This window comes from Echinops telfairi, unplaced genomic scaffold (assembly GCF_000313985.2).
Source record: "Echinops telfairi isolate 266 unplaced genomic scaffold, ASM31398v2 ScPeMD7_9;HRSCAF=40, whole genome shotgun sequence".
Taxonomy (NCBI): Eukaryota; Metazoa; Chordata; class Mammalia; order Afrosoricida; family Tenrecidae; genus Echinops; species Echinops telfairi.
In genome coordinates, this window is record NW_022103906.1 from 86879490 (window position 1) to 86898867 (window position 19378).

Below are 19378 nucleotides of genomic sequence, written 5' to 3' on the forward strand. Positions count from 1 at the left end.
ATAGATAGATAGATAGATAGATAGATAAATAAATAAATAAGCTGAGTCCTTAAACTAGTCCCTTCCCCTGCCCCGCCATTCTGAGAATAGTGTTTGGGGCAGGCTCATGCTGACTTAAGTCATTTGCAACTCGATTCCATTTCATTCAATGAGTAGTGCTCATTGCCACCCACGTCATCATTGTCAGAGCTCAATGGAACTACAAATTTCATAATCCTAATCCTGGAATACAGCACAATTTGGGAACCATGAATGGATAAGGGAATGGGAGAAGCTCTAAGACTTTGGCCTACTGGGTGGAAGATTATTGAGAAATTAGAAGTAGTTGCTACCATTATGCCATCTGATCAATGAGAAAACTGAAGCCAAAAACCACATTCATAGCTGTTGTGTGTCAGAACGGAGATTTTAACCCAGACAATCTGTCTCCAGAGTCCTTTTTCTGAACCACCTCAGAGAAAATGAAGGAGTTGCCGCTGCAGAGACTGGGGCAGTTTATAGCTGTAGAGAGCAAACTATAAAGTGAGGGGGTCCCAGGTTTGATTCTTGTACTCACAATAACTCCATCTCTAGATAAGAGGGCCAGAGTGTCATGGGTCATTGCTCTAGCCTGCTGGCTCATCAGATGGGTTCAGGTTTTGTGTGTTCACCATTTAAGAGATGTTGAATCTAGTGGAAACAGAGAACATATGGAAAATGACCTCACTGGTTAAAGACTGAAGTAAAATGCCTGACTTGATTTTTGGCCTCATCTCCTTTCCTCGTTTCTGGCTGCTCCTGTGGACATGTGGCCCATTCCCAAGGCTGCATACAGAGTAGCCTTCTGTGCACAGGGTGGTAGCTCTTGGCAGTCCTTTGAATCTACTATGCTCCATGGGGGAGAAACTGACCAATTTCAGTAGCAAGATTATCCAAATATACTAAGGTGGGGACGTTCCTAATATGTGACTACATTCCCTGCTAGGGGGAAAAAAATGATGTGGGTCATTGGAAAAATTCACTGTAAAGCCTAAATCCTCATTTGGAATATGGGATTTCCACCTCAGGTTTTTTTTATAACATAAACTCATGTGTTTTCTTTTCTCAATCAACTCTGTGAAATAAGCAAATATTATATTATTTGGATGAGAAAATGGAACCTTAGGAAGTGAATACGGGGCAAGGCCAACCTTCCAATCTGAGATCCTTTTGATTTTTGATCCATGTCTTTTATTCTCCTTGGTACTGCTCAGGCCTCCAACTGTTCATTAGCCTGCTCTACATTATGCAACTTAATTTAAAAACAAGTAAGATATACTGCCAGCAATCATGAGCTTTTCAAAAAGATGTCATCTATATGATTGATAAATCACGATACCATTATAGTTATTCAGTATTACTTAAGCATTACTTCAAATATTTTTATTTCATTAAAAATATTTAAGGAAGTCTATAAAATACTATAAACTTGTAAGATAGCTCTATTTAAAACAGACAAAAAGAAATTAAAGGATAAAACATAAAGTTAGGTAAGAAGTGAGAATATCGGTAAAGCATAAATCTGAAAATTGCCTAAAGATGAGTAACTTGTTGCACCAAACAATTCAGGAGGTCATGCAGAAGGAAAAAAAAACAGATTGAGTTTGTACTTTACTGTGTCTTCAAGGAAAACAGGTATTGTAGTTAAGATTTTGTTATAACTTGACTTGGCCAGGATTCTCAGGGATTGGGGAGTTAAAACCTAGTCATCCCTATAATGAGATCAAACACAACACAATCGCCTCCATAATGACGTTGCTATGAGAACCTATCAATTGAAATAAGTTTCCTCAGGAGTGTGGCCTGCTTCTAATATAAATCGATGCTGTGGATAAACTTTCTTCCTTTTTTGTTAGGTCTACATTTGGACATGACCATTGACCTCTGGCGCTCTGGACTTGAGCCAATAGCCCACATGTTGCCATCCGATCCTGGGAGGCACCATAGCCTGCCATCTCACCTGCCGAATTTGGGTTCATGTACCTATGCAGCCACAAACGTGTCATCTCTCCGTTGATCTTGGGTCCTTCAGCCTGTGTGGCTATGTGAACCAGAGGAAGTCTCCAGCCTAGCACCTCACTTGCAGACTGGAACTGACTTGCTTCTACCACTGTGTGAGCCATTTGCTTGATAGAGAAATAAAGAGGTAAACACACACACATTTCACCTGTTTTATTTTTCTAGAAAACTTAACCTAAAAGAACATCTGACAAAAAAACGATCATCTCTGACCCTTCGAAACGAAAATACAAACAAAAATCAAACACCTTACTGCCATCAAGTCAATGCTGACTTACAGTGACCCTGTGGGCAGAGATAGAACGTCGCCTGTGAAATTCCGATTGTAACTCTTTCTGGGGATAGAAAGCCTGGTCTTTATCCCTTACCGTCTATGAAATACATGAATAATATCTTCGAAAGAAACATTTTTGCCAGCGGTGTCTACCAAGAAACTCTACATTCAGAGATGGCCTTACAGTGCCTCTAGGTATTGGGTGATCTTATTTATTTGTCTCTATAGTTAGATAATCATTTTTTAAATACATTATGGCACTGGATTAAAATTTTTCCTGGAAAAAAATCCCCAAACTAAGAGCTCAAAAGCTCTGTAAAGATAAAAGAGCTGAACTACAACTGAGGGGCTTGGAACCCAATGTACTACTCAAAGATCCTACATGCCCTACCTTAACAGAGTTTTCCAACTCATTATGTCCATTTTCCACAATACAAAGAAAACCAAAATCAAACTCACTGCCATGAAATCCGTGACAGTGCTTGGTGACCCCTAGCACAGGGAAGAAGTGCCCTGTGGATTTCTGACAGAGACTATCACTCTTGACCGAAGTAGAAAGCCCCATCTTTCTCCCACACAGTGGATTGACTTCAAACTGCTGATCTTTCAGTTAGCATCCCAACCCATAATCAATACACTAGCCAACTGTGTTACATTGCCACCAGCGCTAGCAGGGAAGAATCCTACACACGGTCCGTGAGTCCTTGTCAACTTCTGATAGAAAGGAGTATCCCATGATCAGCCATGCTGATCTTTCATCAAGGTTGTCTGCCGAACCCTGCAGATCTGTAGACAAGACACAGTCTCATCCAAGAAGAACTTCTAGATCCAGGAGGAGAGAGACATTCGCATAGACAATGACGCAGCAGGGGGGCTGAAAAACTCCTTCATCACTTAATTGTACTTTCCATGAACATTTTGACACCCCCTGACATTGACAATCTCATGGGTAAAGGGAAGATAAGACCCATTATCCTAACTTGCGAGGCTAGAGATGGATTCCCTGTGGACTTGATGCTTCCTTGTAGTCATGGATTAAATGTCACAGGTAGGTGAGATTTCTCATGGAAAGGATAGCATATCCAAGGCATGTGGATAATAAAATTGATGTTTGGGCACCAGTGAGCATTTGAAGTCACAGAGGAGAACTGATTAGAAGTTTGATCAGACTGACATTTAGTAAGGCTTTCATGGTAAAATTTAAAATTGGTCCCCTTAAACAATTTAAAAATCTATGACACTTCAGTTTTAAAGAGATATCCTAGATGTGTGACTAGCATTTGAGTGAAGGTCATGAGAACCACACCTTCCATTTGCATGCATATAGGCTCTGACACCATATTGCCAGGAGAAGGAATCGGCCAGAAGCAAAGTGCAGGGCTCCACCACTATGGCCTGGATGCTGTCTTTAGGCTCACCCACCATTTACCGGCTATGTCTTACTCACTTGAACTTGTGACTGACCATTTTCCCTCAGACACAATGATTAAAAAAAATTTTTTTAATTGAGGAAATATCACACAGTGTTAGATTTCCAGGATGTACTCCCTCCTGGGAAGAGCTGTTGGATGTTGGACCTTGGCTTCCTAGTCTGGTCTTGGGCTAGCCCCACGCTCCATGGTGAATATGCAGCTCCCCTGGCCAAGACAAAACAATGTGTTCCAACTTACTTGGGTAGGCAAGTAATCCTAAAGTGAAAGATTTCTCTCTCTCTCTCTCTCTCTCTCTCTCTCACACACACACACACACACATACATACACACACACACCATGAGTTGATAAAAGTCTTTTAAGCAGAAAGATAATTTTGCCAAAAGAATGAAGGGACTTTCAAAAGTGACTTAGAAGTTGCTAATAGCCATGTGAAACCTTTGCTTTGTGATTCTAATAGCTTCTTTGCAATACGTACAAATAAATCGAGGGTTTCTTTTCCCTAATATTAGTAAACTGTGTTGATTCTTGAGTTTGAACATCAAAAATCAAACACACACTGGAAGATAATGGCCTCTGGAAGTTGAGGAGAAATCATAAAAGAATTTCATTCCAATCAGTAGCAATCGAATACATATAGGTGTCAGGGTACTTGTTATACAATTGCGAGCAATCTGAGATTTCAAAAGTCAGACTGAATGCATGTATAAAACATATTCTACAGCTGAAATAAATGGCTGGCTCTACAAATTTAATTCTCCTTAAAATTTGGGGTAAGGTCTTTTATATTTTCCACCCACGGCAGCAAGGCCAATTACAATTCATAGGGGCCCTATAGGCTAGAGTGAACCATTCCATCGAGTTTCCAAGACAGTTATGGAAGCATACTGTTACATCTTTGTACCATGGAGCAACTGGTGAGTTCAAACCGTCAACCTTCTGGTTTGTGGTTGAGTGCTTTGTCTGCTATGTCATCATGTGTTCTTTTTAATTTTCAGTAAGATATTTTGTTTTCTACAAGAAGATAAAATTTTAGCCCAGCAAGCTTTCCTAAACTCAGGTTTCTGCTCGCATGTCACATTTGTTGTGATGGTATTCATTCAAGCAAATCGGTAGGGGTACCACTGAGTGGAAGTCAGTGGCTTGGGACGCCCAGAGACCAGAAAGAACTCTAACACATGCTAGCACTCATTACCCAGCTTCCTTATTGGCATAGTAAATTTCTCTCATTCTACTTAAAGCAGCCTTGACTCAAATGGCGGTAAATGATTTTACACTGCACAAAATGTGCTGAAGTATTTATATTTAGTTCCTGACAAACCACACAGGAATCGTGCTTTTCTATGAAGAAAGAGTTTGTGTCTGCTTTGGGTCTTTGTTGCTCAATTTTGACACTCTTTTCCAACTCCACATTCTCCAAGAAAGTGTAAATCCCGACTCGGGAAAACGAGGTGTGGAATATGTGCTGTGGTTGATGACGTCACCTGGGGAGAGGGCAGTAAATTGTGAGAATCTCTGCACACAGATGCTGGCTTCTAAGGTGCCAAATTTTCTAGCAGTATATTTAGAGCTTGAAAAGTCATCATTTGAGGAATAGGAGCATCCCCGCTGCCTAGCTGCAAGTCATGCTGGGGTCCTGAGGGAGTGCCCGGCACCAGCAGTCCAATGAATACAAGATTGTACACCTGAAACTGCTACTGATTTGGGCCAAATACTTGTGATTGGTGTATTGCAGGCCCCAATTATACAGTATGTTGTTGTTAGCTAATGACTGCCTAGGCTACTTTCACTATTGAAGGGCCTATCTTCATAGGCGACTTTGTGTAAAGCCCCAGAAAGGTTTATATGCTTGTAATTCCATTCGTATAAGACAATTCCAAAGCTGATTGCCAATTTCCTAGGGAGGATTCACCGCTGAAGTCCTCTTTACCTTTAGTGCGGTAGTAATCAGATGCCCTTGTTACACTGAAGCTTATGAAGGAGAAAAGTCACTCTGAACAGTGACAGTGGGTGAAAAATGGAGAGCAGCCCTTCCCCCATAGACATTCTCCTAATAGCTCATGTTCAATGACTTTCAAAATGTTGGACAGACATTTGTTTATTAGTCTATGACAAAAAGCCATGAGTGACAGTCGTCCTATGGAGAATTGTGGAAAGTCTGGCCCTTCGTGGAGGAAGATAGGAAGCTCTCAGTACAGAAAGGGACACAGAGTTCCCTTTCAGCCTTGAATGTGTGCTGGAATAGCATGGGGTGTGGAATTACTTGTGTCAAATTATGCAAAGAAGTAGAAAACGAAACAAAGGAGTAGAAAATCCAGGACATTTGCTAGGGGAAGGCTGGAATGCAAGACCCAGGTAAACAGACTTTATTTTTCCAGGTAAACAGACGTCAGCAACTTAATAAATGAGTTCTGGCAGATTCCATGGATAATGGGATACACATGATGCTGCTTTCTCTAGTTGGTTGGGATTTCTGTTTAGTGGCAAACACTAATGATCGGTATTTTTTTCAGCCAGTTGTAGATGAAATTCCACATCCATAGAAGGCAGTTGGGCCTTCTCCACCCTGGTCTGTGGTGGATGGATTTGATGCCACCAACCGGGCTTTCTGACCAGTGAGATGGGAGCAGCCATTCCTCAGGCAAATTCCAGAAGTAGTTCATGTTCAATAATTTTCAACAAAACCCCAACATGACAACTGTTTATTACACTTTGTTTTGTTTTGTTTTGTTTTAAAGCCAAAAATGTAGAAAGTAGAACATGTGCAAGAGGTGTTGGAGGTGTGAAAAGGCTGGCCTGATTATTTTGTGGTGTGCTTCTCCCTAACAGCCCATCACACATCCTCACAGCCATACTCCATTGATACCAAAACTTATCTCCATCTGAAGTATCCCTAAAAAAACCTACTCATGAAGTGTCCCCCATGAATCACTAACTTCTCTCTCCAGCTAGACCATGCCACGGTTCTTGTTGAGCTTCCTGTTTTCTCCTGCAGAAATTCTCCAGACCTTCTATGGTGTTTTCTTTGCTCAGATGTCAGTTACATGAAGTCACGTTGTAACCGCAAGAAGACGTTTTGCTTGTGCCGCTGCCGAGTGTTAACAAAGCGCTAATGCTGCTTGGCGTGCACAAGGCTAGTCAATGTGGCCAAACTTCGGAGAGATGCAAGAGGCCAATGTCAGGCTGCCAATGAAGCAGCAAGGTGGAACATGCTTCCTTTCTTTTTGGCTTGAATGATTTAGTTAGGGGCGGGGGAAATTAAAATTAAACAGGCAGCAAGAATAAAGGTTTCATTTTTTGATGCATTTGAGCAGGGTGAGAAGTTCTGAAAACGTGATATCCCATTGATAACCACACCTCACATTCATCAGAAATACAAAAGCGTCTGTGTTTATGTGCTTGCACACATAACCATATACATACATGCACACACATATACATATGCACATACAAGCACACACGTCACCAATTGCCAAAGCAAATTTACATAAGAGAAACAGTAACTTGTCCCCCAGATCAACTGTTCACTCTCTGTCCACATGGACCAATTAAATCAACCAATTCTTTTTCAAACATTCACTAGAGTATCTACTACAGATAACAATAATAACTGTACATTGTCATTGTGTGGTAAGTATTACAGAGGATATGTGTACATGTGTTATCTCCTTTGATCTGCACAGAAAGCCTCATTCACTAATTTGTAAACCCATAACTATTACTAAGCACTGTGTTTGTGAGATTAATCTAGCGGTGATCTTTAGCATTTTGGTTATCATCACCCAAATTTTAAATGAAACTCTTATGGTTAGTTCACTTAGAGTTTGTGACAAATCATAGTGATGTCCTGGACAACAGAATCATAGGCTGTCAGTCCTGGGCCATCTGCAGGATCATTGGTTGGTTTGAGTCCATTTTTGCAGCCATGATGTACTTTGAGTACTTCCAATTTAGGGGGCTCATCTTTCAGCATCCTATCAGACAATATTCTGTGATGATCCATCAGGCTTTCACTGGCTATTTTGGAAGTAGGTTGTCACACCTTCTTCCTTGCCTGCCTCAGTGTGGAAACTCTGTTGAAAACTATCCATCACTGATGACTCTGCTGGTATTTGACAAAATGAATGTTATTGCTTTTAGCATACGAACAACATGCAGGCAACCACAGTACAATAAACAGACAGAATATAATAATCTAAGTGGTAGAGCTTGGACTTGAACTCAAGTCTTCTGAGCCTTAATCACAGAGAAACAATTGGCATTTCGCTCATGTAGGCTTGATTCTCACTCTGGGATGCAAAATGGCCCTGAGCTGCAAATCTTTAGGGAAGCACGCTGCAACAGCTTTCTCCAGCAGAAACAGCTGGTGGTTTTAGGGTTGATCAGTGCATCCCTTGACTTAGTTATTAGAAAAAACAATGTCTTTGTGTATCTCACTAAAGTATTCCTCCTACCACTTGTGTGGTAGTTACATAATCTGGTGTCAACTTGCAAAGGGGTGGAGTCTAGCTTCCCAATCAGGTCTCAGCTTGTTGACATCATTTGGAGGTGCCACGGAGATAAATAGCTCACTGGAGGGCAGATACATACAGACTCTTTTTATTCTTTCTGCTGACAAGGCACTTGGATCTATGGTAGATCCCTGGAGGTGGAGGAGCCACATGGAGACTGACACCAGCACTGAGATGCTTCCACTGCCACTGGCTCCACAAGACTTTCCACCCACTCACCTGTGATCTTGCATTCTGCATTATTGCATGTGTTGTGTGAGTCTAATATTGGACTTATGGGCATGATCTGGACTGGGCTGGGATGTTTTCTTAATATACAATTACTCTTTATATAAAGCTCTTTTTAAAACACATATTCATGTCCATGAATTTGTTTCTCTTGTCAAGCTGGACTGACAAAACTTATGTCTAAGATAATAAATCTCCTATTTCCACACAATAATTTCAGTCTCATGATAGCCATTTAGATTCTCCCAATGAATGCTCTTTTCAGAGCTATTTTCTGTGGTTCTCAAGATTTCAGGGATATACTAAAGGGTGAGACTGGATCATTTTCTTGTATTTTACAGATAGTCAAATGGGTTTAAAGGAAATAAAATGACTTACTTAGAGTCAAATTCACAATTCCATAATTTTGCAGTCAGATTTATTGGAACATTTTTATATGGAGGTTCCAAAAAAGGAATTTTTTCTTTAGAGAGAGAGAGAGAATAATGCATCATTATGGTGCATGCATTATGATGCTGTAGGTATTTTGGCTTTTAGCTTCCTTAACTTTATTTAGGCTAGTAAATGACAAGCCATGTGGACTACAGATTACTTCTCTCTCTCTCTCTCTCTCTCTCTCTCTCACACACACACACACACACACACACACCTTTATCCAAGGGAAAAGTTTCCTCTTAAGCCAGACTAAAGGTCCATTGAATGGGAAACTTGGTCTACATTCTGAAACTCTGAATTCTAGCTCTGGAGCCAAGAATTAACATTCTCTTTTTTTCCTCATTCATTTTATAACTCATGTTACAATTCCAAGAGAATTTATTAGCTAAATACATTATACCAGGTAATGTTGCAATCCTTAGGTATTCATCACCAAAAACATAGTCTCATGTTTGAATACTGTGTGTGTGTTAAATTCATGTGTGTGTGAGTGCATAGGTGTAAACTAAATCACCCATATCTTTACTATGATTCATTTATATATATATATATATATATATATATATATTTTCAGTTTAAAGTGTAAGAAAATTTAAAAAAAATGCTTGCAGCAGCATATCAAAAAGAAGTTGCCAGAATCTCAAGCTGGATTCAGAAGAGGATTTTGTATAATGGCTATCACTGCTAATGTCAGAGAATACCAAAACATATATTTGCTTATTGACTATGCAAACTTATTTAACTCTGTGGGTTATAACAAACTATGGATACCATGGCAAAGAATGAGAATTACAGAACATTTCATTGTACTCATACAAAACCTGTACATACCAAGAGACAACCAGTCCCATTGGACATTGGGATAATGCATAGCTGAAAACCAGGCAAGATATGTGCTAGGGTTGTATCCCTTCATCATAGATGCTGTCTGTATGCTGAGAAAATGATCTGAGAAACTGAGTCATATGAAGAAAACCATGGCAAAGGTTGGAAGAAGGATCATTAATAACGTGTTATGCAGAAGAGACAACCCTGCCTGTTGAAAGTGAAGAGGACTTAAAGCAATTACTGATGAAGGTCAAAGACTATAGCCTTTCGTATGGATTTCAACTTAATATAAGGAAACAAAACATCCTCACAACTGGACCAATAGAAAACATCATGATACGTGGAGAAAAGATTGAAGTTGCCAAACATCCACAACTGACATTCCTGCACACAGTCGTCAAGGAGTCAGCAATATATTGCATTGGATAAGTCTGTTGCACAAGACCTATTTAAAGTGTCGAAGAGCAAGGATGTCACTCTGCAGAGTAAGATGCATCTGACCCAAGCCATGGTATCTTAAATCACCTCATATGCATGCGAATACTGGACAAGGAATAGGGAAGACCACGGAAGAATTAGTGTATCTGAATTATGGCACTGAAGAAGAATCTTGAAAGAACCAAGGCCTCCCAGAAGAGCAAATAAGTCTATGTTCAAGGAAAGAGAACCAGAATGCTCCTTAGAATTGAAGATGATGAGATTTCATCTCCCCTACTATGGACATGTTATCTGGAGATACAGTTCTCTGGACAAAGACACCATGTTTAGTAAAGTAGAAGGCCAGAAAACAAAACAACAACAAAAAACAAAGACCTTCACTGAGTTGGATTGGCACAGTGGCTACGGGCTCACACTTGAAAACAATGGTCAAGATGGCAAAGGAATGGGCAGTGTTTCCTTCCTTCTATACAGAGTTGCTGTGAGTCAGAACAGATTCAATGGCACCGATCAATAACAATACAAACAATGTAATTGAAAAATTCCTAAGTATTCCTTTGGTTCCAAATTTATAGATAATGCCCCTATAATCTGTCCTATAAGAAATTCAATCTGGAAATTACCCTCACGATCACATTCAAAACACAACTCTTCTGTCTTTTGATGTGCAGGTACCAACAGAAGATGTTGAGTTTTTAGGCTACTCGCTGTTGTCAGGTGTCATCATGTTGGTTCCAACTCACAGCAACACTGTGTTACCACGGTCCAGTCCTGCGCTGTCCTCGCCATTGTCATCACTCATGAGCCCATTGCTGTGGCCACTGTGTCATTTTATTCATCAGGGGCCTTCCTCTTTTCTGCTCCTCCTCTACCTTGTGGAGCATGATCTTCTTCTCTAGAGACTGGTTGCTCCTGATGGCTTGTCTAAAGTACTGAAGACACAGTCTCCCCATCCTGGCCTCTAAAGAGCATTCTGACCGTATTTCTTATCGTAGTCTTGGTACTTTCAATATCCTTCGCCAACACCATAGTTCAAGCGCATTGACTTTTCTTCAGTCTTCCTTATTCAATGTTCAATGTTCACATGCACATGAGGCAATTAAAAATAGTATGGTTTGGGTCAGGTGCACTTTAGTCCTGAAAGTAACATCCTTGTTTTTCAACACTATAGAGGAGTCTTGTGCAGCTGTATTACCCAATGCAATACATCGTTTAATCACATGAGCATTGACTGTGAATAGAAGCAATATGAAAACCTTGACAACTTCTACTTTTTCTCCATCTAACATGATGATAGCTTTTGGTCAAATTGTGAGGATTTTATGTCTTTTTTACGAGTAGTTGAAATGGACACTGAAGGCTGTAATCCTTGATTTTCCTCAGCAAGTGCTTCAAGTCCTCCCCACTTGAAGCCAGCATGTCTGTCATCTACATATCACGGGCTGTTATTAACTCTTCCTCCAATCCCGATGCTGGATTCTTTTTCATATAATCCAGTTTCTCTGATGATTTGCTTAGCATTCAGATTGGATAACTATAGTGAGATGATTTAACCCTGATGCACATCTTTCAGATTGTAAACCCTACAGCATTCCTGAGTATTGATGACACCAAATCCATGTAAAGGTTCTACATGATCAAAATGAAGTATTTTGGAATTCTTTTTCTTTGTAAGGCTATTCATGGTTTGTTATGGTCCACACAGGGGAATGCATTTGCATAATCAGGGAAACATAAACATCGTTCTGGTGTTCTATGCTTTCAGCCAAGATATTTCAATCAGCAAAGTTTTTCTTTTTCCCCCCTAGCCACTGGTCCCATCATTTCCTTGTCTGTCAGTTTGTCTGCCTGTGGTGGCCTGTGTGTTGCTATAATAGTGGAAGCCAAATCACTGGTAGTTCAAATGCCAGCAGAGTCACCCAAATTGAACAGGCTCCGGCAGAACTTCTAGGCTAAGAACAAACTGTGAGGGAGGAAGAGTCTATCGACTTCTGAGGTCACTGAGTCACTGAAAACAAGATGGATCACATCAAACAATGGAAAAGAATTGAAAGGAAGTAGAACAATGTCAAAGATGATGCCAGCAGATGAGACCCTCATAATATGACTGAGAAAGAGCACAATTCAAATACATCCATTCTTCTTATCCAATGTCCAACTTTCACATGCGTACGAGGCAATTAATAATACCATGGCTTGGGTCAGGTGTACCTTAGTCCTTCAAGTAACCTTCTTGATTTTCAACACTCTAAAAATGTCTTGTGCAGCAGATTGACCCAGTGCAATGGGTCTTTTGATCACTTGACTACTGCTCCCAAGAGCATTGATTAAGAATCCAAGCAAGACAAAATCCTTCACAACTTGAATCTTTCTCCATTTATCCTGATGTTAACTATTGGTCTCATTGTGAGGATATTGCTCTTTTTTACATCAAGTTGGATTCCATACTGAAGTGTCCAATCCTTGATCTTCATCAGCAAGTGATTCAAGACTTCCTCACTTTCAGCAAACGAAGTTGCATTGCCTGCATATAGCAAGTAGTTAATAGACCTTCCTCTAATCCTGATATCACTTTATTATTTTCCCCAACAACTTCATTGACATATAATTCACATATACAATTCAATGACTCAATAACATCACGAAGAATTGTACAGTCCTCACTAAAATACGTTTTAGAACATTTTCTTCAGTCTTGTATTCATAATTTTTAGATCACCCCCCCCACAACTTTTCTTGCCATAACTCCAAAGGATCAATTCATACAGTTATTTTCTCTATAGATTTATCTATCTTGGATATCAGATACAGAAAACATTAAATCGTGTACAAACCAACTTTTCTTGCCATACCCCCAAGGAGAAATTCATACATAGTTTCTCTGTAGATTTGCCTATCTTGGATTTAATATACAGAAAAATATTAAATCACAATCCACCAAGCAAAACTACCAGGAATAACAAAGTAAAATAGATACAAACCTCAATAGAAAGCAGAAAATAATAAAAAAACTATAACAAATTTAAGTGGATTACATGAGAGAAGAAAGGTTCGGGTGCTGAATTTTCACCTGTGTCTGTAACAATCTACTTTCGAATGCGCTGCATGCTAGCAAGGCTACTCCCGGGTCCCTGACCAGAGGGGATTCAACCACGTGTCCTTTTCACATGTTCTTCCTACCTGAGGGGGACTTGAAGCCTTTACTGATGAAGATCAAGTATAGACTACAACTCAATGTAAAGAAAAACCAAATCCTCACAATTGGACCAATAGGTAATATCAATGTAAACGGAGATAAGACTGAAGCTATCAAAGATTGCATGTTCCTTGGATTCACAACCAATGCTAATGAAAATAACAGTCAAGCGGTCTAACAATGCATTGCATTTGGGTAAAGCAGCTGCCCAGGATCTCTTTCAAGTATTGACAAGCAGGATGTTACACTGACTACTAAGGTGCACCTGAACCAAGCCATGGTATTTTCAATTGCTTCATATGTATGTGATAGTTGTACACGGAAAAAGAAGACTGTAGAAAAAGCCATGCATTTGAATAGTGGTCCTGGCGAGGCATATTGAACGTGTGCCATAGGCTGCCCATCGAACAAGCACATTTGCCTTGGAAGACTAGTTAGAATGCTTCTTAGAGGTGTGGCTCAGGAGACTTTGTTTCCAGTACTTTGAACATGTTCTTAGGAAAGACCAGTCCCTGGAGAAGGACATCATGCTTGGTCAAGTGGAGGGGAAGAGAAAAGGAGGAAGACCTTAGAAAAGATGGACTGACACAGTGGCTGCCACAATGGGCTCAAACGTAAGAACAACTGTGAGGATGCTACAGTGCTGGGCCATCTTTTGTCCTCTTACGCAAAGGGTCACCATGCGTTGGAACCTACTTGGTGGTAACGATCAACAGACAACCACTATAATGGACACTAAATGATGAAGTTTCCAAACATCTTACTTCTCCCTTCCCAAGAGTATACTGCGGTTAATTCTTATGCTTATAAACTAATAACTTACCTACCAAATGCAGGACCAATATGCGCACTGTCTGCTAACAAGTTCTTTGCATCACTTTTTCTTTAGCCCTGTGATGCCGCTTGTTACTTGGTCTGGTTCAATCAGAAATTTCCCAGCACTTCGGGCTAGTTCTCCATATGCTCGCCCTACACAGTCTATGCAGATTGTGGCCAAGGTGGTTAACTTGTAGTTTCTGTGTCCACAAGTGTCAGAGCAACCTATTTCCATCTACTCCTCTAGCTTGCCTTCTATCTGCATCCAAAAACGCAGCTAAATAGAATTTGATGGCAGAACTCTGGTGGCTGCCTTCTGATTTGTGGTCACAAATTCTGAAGTATTTGAGTGCTCATAATTTTTTTCTTCTCAAATGAGTTCTTTCCAGATAAAATCTTCTCTCTCAGCACTATTCCTTCTCTCTAACCCCCTAGGCCCCCAACACTCTGTGCACATGCTGGCACATGCATGCCTGTGTGTCTTTCTGTCTGTCTTTTTCTCTTTTCCCTTTGGCTCATTCAATATGTTCAGGTAGTCATTTAGTCCACAAATCAGTCATCATTAATACAAAGTCTTACATAGCAGTAACTTATATTTCAATAACTTTTCCATGCATTATGAAATTCAGTTCACCAAACATTCTTATATGATAGGCATTGTTCTTATAGCTATTTTGGAAAAAGAGGCAAAGGGACAGAAAATATGGGCCATAGATTACAGCCAGCACCGCATTCCATTCTATACCACATTCTGCTGGTCCTCTTCACCCAGTTACAGCAAAGATGGGGAGGATAGGCTAACATGATGTCTACTGAGTTGCAAAAATGTGTCATAATTGGTTTGCACTGGACTGAGGACCTGTGCGGTTAACAGACAGTTAAGTAATAGCCTTTATGGCCTTTTGTAAACATCTCTAAGTGTGAAGTAAAATCCTACTGCGTGTTGGCGTCCCGACAGTATCAGATTATATGCAGGTTGTTGGCAGGGTGTTAAGTTCCAGGAATAAAGCCCAGACTGTCGTCTGAGTCTACTCGACAAGAAAGAGATTGGGGTTAACCAGAACTGAAGACTGTTACTAGCTATCCCTTGCATGTTCCTGAAGTGTTTTCCATTTCTACTGGCAGGGATACAATACTTAAATTCAAGAGGGAATGGCCTGGGGAGAAGTATAAGAGAGACACTATAACCTATTCTGTCATAAAGGTGAAACAGGAGAGAATTGGTTGAGGGAAAGTAGTCTTTTCCTTTCAAGTAAAAAAATCCACAGTGATTAAGCAAAGCAAGGACAATGAGTAGCTGGCACAGTTGGGAAGGACATTGGTGTATCATAGAAATGAACATGCGATGAAAGAACCAGAGACATAAGCCTGTAACCTGGAGCTCATGGGGTCAAGGTTCCTCCCCTATCATTTCTTTCTATTCTGCTGCCTACTGTGTATCGGCTTCATTTTCTTCAATTGTAGATAAGCTTTATCTTTGGTGAAGAACATGTGTTAACAGGTAGTTCCTGATAAGAGAAACATTTTTCTTTTTCCTCTACAACTAATTATTCCAGGGAACCAAAAAGAAAATGGACAGCTTATTTCAATCAGAATAGTTTACAAGGAGAAATGAAGTGTTGTATGAGAATGAATGATCGCTATAGGAGGAAATGCCCAGCATTCTGGTTTTCCCAGGATTGTTCCAGTTTTAGCACGGGCATGCTTGCATCTCAGAAAACCTTTTCTTTTTAGGCAACTTGGATTGCTTGATGGATTTAGGTAAGGAAAAGTAAGTGCTTAGCCTGTGGTTAGTGACAGCAAAGTTGTTATCACTCAGGGTCTTAAAATGAAAAATCGAGAAAGAAGTTAACGACACTTGGAAGGAATGAGTTGTGTGTGGGACACCGTGAGAGAAGCAGCGACTTTTGGTTAAGGCATCCAGCTAGCTTGAGATGTTCTTCAGGGTCGTATAACTCCCCTACTCACTTTTCTCCCACCTTCCAATTTCCTGCAAAACTTTCTTTTGGCTAAACCCAATGGGAAGACCCATGATACAACGTAGAGAGGTCATTTCCCGAGCACAGAGCGGAGGGAATGGTGGAGTGGATCTAGAATGAAGAAGTGATGACTTTGATACACTTTCCCTCCAAATTTCGATTGAGAAAGGGGAGGGAGAGAATAATTCCCCATAAATAGAAATCTGTCATCATAAATGAAGATATCTATAAGTCTCCCTTATTATACCAGAGGTGGGAGGAAAAGGGCTAGAGGGTAGATAGGTATTCACTTTAGTGAGGAAGAAGACAGTACATAATAAGAAGGAAGTAGAAAAGAAATGATGGAGGCAGAACAGGACCTTGGGAGGTTTGTGATAGTTAAAGGGAATAGAGGAATATACACAATTCTGCAACCATGGTGACCTAGGTAAGAATAGGTGTAGGAGGGAATGTGGGACTATACCCTTGGAGATATAAAGATTTGAGAGAGGACAGTTGTCTTTACCTTTGCTGGAGTTATACCCATAAAAGTGGCAGCGCATGCAGGAGGCAAAATTATGAATATATCTTAGACATAAAAACATTTTCTTAAGGGAAAACGTCACTTGGCCTGTAGGATCAGGACCATAGGCTCAGAGGACAACAAGGACCATTGGCATAGCATAATTCACCAAGACCTCCTACTCGGGTGAGGAGAGATGGGGTCTTCAATGTGATGAGCGGCTCTCTGAGGTGCAGCTATTGATTGGTTTATCTCTATCTGGAGGAAAGAAGAGTGATGAAAATAAGAACCGAGGGGCTAACATCAAATGGCACAACTCTGAAACCAGAAGAACTAGATGGTGCCTACCTGCCACCACAATCTGCTCTAAAAAGATCCAATTAGAAGGTTCTGGATGGAGTGGGAGGGAAATGTGAACTCAAACTCAAAATGGTAACAGAGACCAGGGCAGAGGATTGCATGTGGAAACCCATCCGGAGTCAGATCTGGGTTCCTAACTATGTCTGTTCCTCTCTCGCTGTGTGGCTTTCTTAGGACACTCTCCCTCTCTCCACCACTATTTCCGGAATTTTGCCATGGCCTTTTTAGTTTTTTTGCTTAACCTCATTAAGAAATGTGTGGATATATTTTTCCACAGCAATATTTAAGTACTTACACAGTCAACTGCAAGAACGTTTTCCTGGAAAGAGTATGCAGGGATTTTCCACTACCAGCTGCCCTCCCTAGAATATGGCACTTTTTTTCCTTCCTACTTGCATTTGCCACTTACCACACTGAAAACAGGAATTAAGACTTTAGACAGCTGCTTATTACATAAAATATTCAAGTAAAAGATTCCTATTACATTTTCTTAAGGAAAAGTTCACTCGACCAGATTAACAAACTAATATAAATATGAAGTCATGCCAGTGGCTGCCTGCAGAAGGTGTTTCTAGCTTTCCATTTGACTTAAGGGCGCAGGGACTGAGGTGTCCGCGACACTCGGTTCTCTGTCCGATTTGTGAGTAGGATGATGTTGTAATGCTTCTATGATAGCTAATATTATGTTAATGTAAGTTCATGCCAACCTGAGCTAACATATATTTAGTCAGGTGGAAGAATTCTCCAATGGCCAGGTAACTTGTGTGGTAAAAAACTTCACATATATAAATAGAACAAAGAAGATTCAGCTCCTATTCTGGGCTCTGATCATGCCCCTGCATGAAGATGTGGTTTGCTCATGCCCTTGCATGAATATACTCTCAAACAATTTTATTATTACTCACATGAAGAGAATATAAAAAAGCATTCTTACCACATTACTCAACAAATGAAACTCTAGTGGAATGCTTTAAAAGGCCCAGGGTGATATTGGGAAAGCAACGGTACTTTGAATAAGTGGACGAGAGACCACCTTTTTCTGTTTCACAAAAAAGATGAAATCTCCTTCATTACAATCACATGACATATTAAGTCACAAAGTTAAGTATGGCAACTACCAGTACAAATCTAGGGAGCTGATGACTTCCCTTAATTAGCCTGAATGGACAAAAATAGAATTATCCAGGGTCAAGAATAAAAATAGTTGGTTCTGCTGTAAGCTCTCTATGAGGCTCTGACAAATCACTTCGTGTTGCTCATTTTGTTCGCCTACAAAAGCCCTTAAGAGTCCCCACCATTGTCTGCTACTGGTTCAAATAAAGAGATCCTGAGGGGATGCGATGAAAGAGTTTGCAGGCCCAATGCAGAATGATGACAGTAGGTCTTCAGAACTCTGTAGGGAATTCTTAGAGCCCGTGGCCAGATGCTAATGTTCTCTACCCTGGGTCTTAAGACCCGACAAGCCCTTCCTCTAGAATTGAGAGGGCAAAATATTATCTTAGCTGCGATTGCCCCACTCCCCTCGGCCGTTCTTGGTGCGTACAGCATGCTTAAAGAGCAGATCTCTCTAAGAGGAATTTCTCACAGTGATTAAAAAAAAAAAGCATACATTTAAATAACAACAAAATGCATGGAGTACAATGGTCATGACAGTAGGTCAGCATGGATAACAAGTGTGCCTCAATGCCCCCAAATGCTCCTCTGAATGTCTCTTTCCCTAGCGGGAGCTCACAGGATGAAGTCATCCGTGGGCCTCAGTGCTCCCACTGTCTGTGCTGGGCCGCTGTACGCAGGGACGGTGACTTCTGTCGTCGCCGGCTTCACATGGCGGCACAGTCTGTAGGGGTTCTGGACCCATTAGCCTCGGGTCCATTGCAGCTGTGTCATGACAGTGTCATGCCTTTAGTTGGCTCTGAGCGTCATTAGCTCTGTGACTTGGTGGAAGGTGCCTAGTACAGCACTGTCACTCTCAGGAAAAGGATGTCATAAACTGGAGAGTAAATAACAGAAACTTACCACACATGGTGGGGCGACCAAGTTATTGAGGGTACTTTGACCAGAATGGCCAGGCATCTGAGAAAACCATCAGATGTGGTTAATATATGAATTATTAAGAACTTATCAACTCTCCATTTTACTTTGATGTAAGTACATGCTATATATATATATATATATATATATATACTCATGAGAGAGTACAGAAAGGAACAATCAATACGTAGAGTCAAGAAAAAAGCTTGATTGTAATATGAGAAAGAATTTCTAACATGGAAAATTATATGGAATTTGATAAGGTACCAATCACTTTAATATATGAAGTGTTCAATTAGAATTAGGAGATGA

The 19378-nt window shown here is 40.5% G+C and overlaps 1 long non-coding RNA gene across 1 annotated transcript in view; it reads right to left on the minus strand.

Annotated features, from left to right (window-relative positions):
• LOC123521293 overlaps window positions 1-630 on the minus strand; it is a 245466-nt gene extending 244836 nt beyond the window's left edge. Inside the window, exon 1 of the long non-coding RNA XR_006679758.1 lies at window positions 557-630. This is a non-coding gene — a long non-coding RNA (uncharacterized LOC123521293). The remainder of the gene's footprint in view (window positions 1-556) is intronic.
• Between the last annotated feature and the right edge of the window lie 18748 nt (window positions 631-19378).